The 4693-nt window shown below is 37.8% G+C and overlaps 1 non-coding gene across 1 annotated transcript; it reads right to left on the reverse strand.

The window, feature by feature from the left end:
• Positions 1 to 421: 421 nt before the first annotated feature.
• On the reverse strand, positions 422 to 528 carry LOC116114726. The gene has a single exon (XR_004125593.1). It is a non-coding gene; the product is annotated as a small nucleolar RNA R71 (small nucleolar RNA).
• Between the last annotated feature and the right edge of the window lie 4165 nt (positions 529 to 4693).

Below are 4693 nucleotides of genomic sequence, written 5' to 3' on the forward strand. Positions count from 1 at the left end.
TTTTGATTCCCAATTTGCTAGCAACTCTGATATAGAAGAGGAGGACGTCATGGCTAGAAATCGGACTTTGAAAGAGCTTGCTGCGCCTGATTTGAATCAAGCACCTTTATGCATAACGTTTCCTATTTTAGATGCTGCCACTACTTTCGAATTAAAATCTGGACTAATACATCTCTGGCCCACTTTTCATGGCCTTGCAGGTGAAGATCCTTATAAGCATTTAAAGGAGCTTCATGTGGTTTGCACAAGTATGAAACCTATGGGGGTGACCAAGGAGCAAATTAAGTTAAGAGCTTTCCCGTTTTCTTTGAAGGATTCGGCTAAGGATTGGCTCTATTATCTACCCTTCGGAACTATAACCACATGAAACGAGATGAAGAGATTATTTCTGGAGAAATATTTCCTAGCTTCGAGGGCAGCCAACATCCGGAAAGAAATTTGTGGTGTAAGGCAGCATAACGGAGAGTCCCTATATGAATACTGGGAACGCTTTAAGAAATTGTGTGCAAGCTGCCCCCATCATTAGATTAGTGAGTAGTTACTAATCCAGTACTTCTATGAGGGCCTTACATACACTGATAGAAGCATGACTGATGCTGCAAGCAGTGAAGCTTTGGTGGATAAGACTCCTGAGGCCGCGAGAAACTTGATTGCAAATATGGCGGCCAATTCTCAACAGTTTGGCAGTAGGCTTGACCTTCCATCTAGGCGTGATAATGAGGTAAATATTTCTTCCCTTGAACAACAAATCTCGATTCTAACTTCTCTTGTTCATCAAATGGTTGTAGGTAATATGCAAACAGTGAAGGCTTGCGGGATTTGTTCGGTAGTAGGGCATCCAACTGATATGTGCCCAACTCTTCAAGAGGAGCCTGTTGAGCAAGTGAATGCAGCAGGAGGTTTTCCTGGACAACCGCAAAGGAAGTATGATCCTTATTCGAGCACATATAACCCTGGATGGAGGGATCACCCTAATCTTGGCTATGGGAATCCACAAGTGAATCAGCACCACCCTCAAAACCGCCCAAATTACCAACAGTACCAACAACAGCCATATTCCCCTAGACAACAACCGGGCCAAACTTCTAATTCTGGTATGTCTTTAGAAGATATTGTTAAGTCTCTTGCCACTAATACTTTGCAATGTTAACAGGAGATGAGGGCTAGTGTTCAAAGTTTGGAGAATCAAATAGGGCAGATGGCAACCTCAATCAGTAAGCTGGAGGTGCAAAGTTCAGGGAAATTACCTTCTCAAACGGTGGTCAATCCAAGAGAAAATGTAAGTGCGATCGTTTTGAGAAGTGCTAAAGAGGTTGAGATTCCAATAAAGGCAGTCCCTGCATCGTCGAAGGAAGAAAAGGAGAAAGACTTCATTGTAGATAGTAACATTCCCAATGACGATGGCATTCCTAAGCGTAAGTTCCGTCGCTGTCCGATTATAAACCGGTACCACCTTTTCCTCAAGCTTTAGCAGAATCTAGAAGAGATGAGCAAAACAGATATATGTATGAGACTTTTCGTAGATGCGAGGTAAATATTCCACTCTTAGATGCTATTAAACAAGTACCTCACCATGCTAAATTCTTGAAAGAATTGTGCACACTTAAGAGGAAACAGAAACTAAAAGGTGTGAAAAGGTGAGAGTGGGAGAAAATGTTTCTGTAGTAATTCAGAGAAAACTTCCAGCGAAATGCAAGGATCCAGGTATGTTTACTATCCCTTGTACGATAGGTAACACTAGGTTTGAGAAGGCCATGACAGACTTAAGAGCTTCTATAAATGTCATGCCATATTCCATATATGCTTCTTTGAAACTTGGACTTTTGAATAAAACTGGTGTTGTAATTCAATTAGCTGATGGATCTAATGNAGCAAAACAGATATATGTATGAGACTTTTCGTAGATGCGAGGTAAATATTCCACTCTTAGATGCTATTAAACAAGTACCTCACCATGCTAAATTCTTGAAAGAATTGTGCACACTTAAGAGGAAACAGAAACTTAAGGGGTGTGAAAAGGTGAGAGTGGGAGAAAATGTTTCTGTAGTAATTCAGAGAAAACTTCCAGCGAAATGCAAGGATCCAGGTATGTTTACTATCCCTTGTACGATAGGTAACACTAGGTTTGAGAAGGCCATGAAAAACTTAGGAGCTTCTATAAATGTCATGCCATATTCCATATATGCTTCTTTGAAACTTGGACTTTTGAATAAAACTGGTGTTGTAATTCAATTAGCTGATGGATCTAGTGCTTGTCCTAAAGGTGTAGTTGAGGATGTTTTGGTACAAGTTAATGACTTAGTTTTCCCTACTGATTTCTATGTGCTTGATATGGAAAATGGAGATCAATCTGCTCCTATTTTGTTGGGAAGACCTTTCTTAAGGACATCCAAGACTAAGATAGATGTTCATAGTGGCATACTTACCATGAAATTTGATGGTGAACTTGTCAAATTTAATATTTATGATGCCATGCAATATCCTGATGATGATGATGATGATGATCATGTTTATTCTATTACTGTGGTTGATTCTTTAGCACAGGAAGTTTTTGAACTTGATGGAAAAGATGGAATGGGAGTTGCCATTAGTAAGCATCTTGAGGAAGAGAATGAGGAGTTAGCTTTGAGTATTGATTTGCAGGAAACTGTTACAGCGTTGAATGATTCTCCAAAGTTACAGCAGTAGTCGAGTAACGTTCCTTATATTGCATTACCAATTTCTAACGAGAGGCCTTTACCTTCTGTTTTGCAGGCCCCCGTTCCAGATTTGAAGTCTCTCCCTAGTTACCTCAAGTACGTGTTCCTTGGAGACGGAAGAACGTTACTCAGTGCATCGCAAGAAGAAAAGCCTTGAGTCGAGCCATCGACAATAAACAAAGGCGCTACTTGGGAGGCAACCCAAGAGGAGTTTGTTTTCTTTTCTTGCATTTAAAATTTTGGTTATTGTTGCCTTTTCTTTGCATTTCATCTTACATTGGGGACAATGTTAGTTTTAAGTGTGGGGGAGGGGATTTAGATTGTGTTTAGATTGTGTTTTAATTTTTATTCTTAAAAAAAAATCTGTTTTTGTTTTTAGGAAGGCTTATCTCTGAGTCATGTCTTTGAACGTCTAGTGATGCATGAAATAGTAACTTGACTTTGCTGTTGAGCATATTCCTTGACTTAGGATGTTAGCAATATTTCATAAAATAAAATTAATCATATTTGAATCTTTGTAGTTTGAAACAATATGTCTTGAGAAGTTGTGTGAACTTAGTGATGAAGCATGATTGAGGATTGTATAGCAACCCTTAGAAAAAAATTGTTTCTCTTAAGCTAGTCCTAAATGTGGGTTTAACCAAATAGGAAAAAGAAAAGAAAGGTATGTGGTGAGTCAAGATGGAGTGTAAAACACATTCACTCATAAACACAACCATGAAATGAGATGGAGCATAAAATGCACTCATTCTTTTTCAAAACAAAAAGAAAACAAAATATATCCTTAGTTTGCTACCCAATTTGTAGTAGTAAAGAGAAACAGTTGAGGAAAAGTTGAGAGGGGAGTTGTACATGAATTGGTTGTGATTAGTTTCCTTGTTTGCATTGATTGATTGAGAGTAATTGTGGAAAATGATGAAGAGAGATGAATGTCATTAACTCTACTTTATTTTATTTTGCTGCTTCCTAAGTTAGGTATGAATATGCATGGATTAAATATTGTTGCTTATGCATCATGCTGATGTTCTTGATATGACTTGAGATGATGGTGTTCTTGATGTGACTGGAATGTAGTGTTTGTTTGAATTAGTTTGCCCGAGGACGTGCAAAGGCTAAGTGTGGGGGAAGTTGATAGGAATGCAAAATTTCATATTTACCCCCTTAATGTTTAGTCTTTTATATGTATTTGTTGCCTAAATGTACTCATTATTATTATATTTTGATTTAGGATGCAAATGGAGGCGTTAATTGCAAAACGGAACTAATTAAGTGAATTCGGGCAGTTTCGAGGTTGTTTTGTAATCTTGGCATAACATTCTCATCCGAGCTCCGATTGAGATGATTCAAAATGCTGTAGAACATAAGAAATATATCTACAACTTTCATGTTTTGAGTTTGGAGAGATACGCACTGAATCAAGGTTGTAATCGAGCTTGAAGTTGACGCATCTGCACTGGACGTCCTGGAGCATTCTGCCTTGTTATGCAAATCAATTGGGCAGTTTATTTTTGGAAGATTTGAGGACATGTGGCACGCAAGTTACAGCTCAAAATCACCACTTTCCTATTTTATTTTAGGACTCTATCTTATTTTAAATTAATTAGAATTAAATTAGGATTAATGTTATTTTAGGATATTAGAATATTTCTTTTAGGAGATTTGGTGGGATTCAAACTCTTGAATTGGATTTTGGCAAAAGAGATCAGATTAGGGTTTTAGAGGGCGACACACGCCTCTCTCTTCTCCTCTTTGGAATTTTTCTTTCTTTTGATTTTTGTTTATGGCCATGAGCAGCTAAAACTTTTGTAACTTGGTCGAAGGAAATGGAGGCCTCGGAATCAACCAACTGTGAGATCTAATCTATTTTATTTTAGTGTTCAATTTTAGTGTTTGAGTATTGAATGTTATTCTGTGCATATCTTCATGATTGATGCATTTAATTACTAGGAGGCCTACTAGTGTATTATTTATTGCAATCTACTGCTAAGTTTGAT

Source organism: Pistacia vera, unplaced genomic scaffold (assembly GCF_008641045.1).
Source record: "Pistacia vera cultivar Batoury unplaced genomic scaffold, PisVer_v2 Contig720, whole genome shotgun sequence".
Lineage (NCBI taxonomy): Eukaryota > Viridiplantae > Streptophyta > Magnoliopsida > Sapindales > Anacardiaceae > Pistacia > Pistacia vera.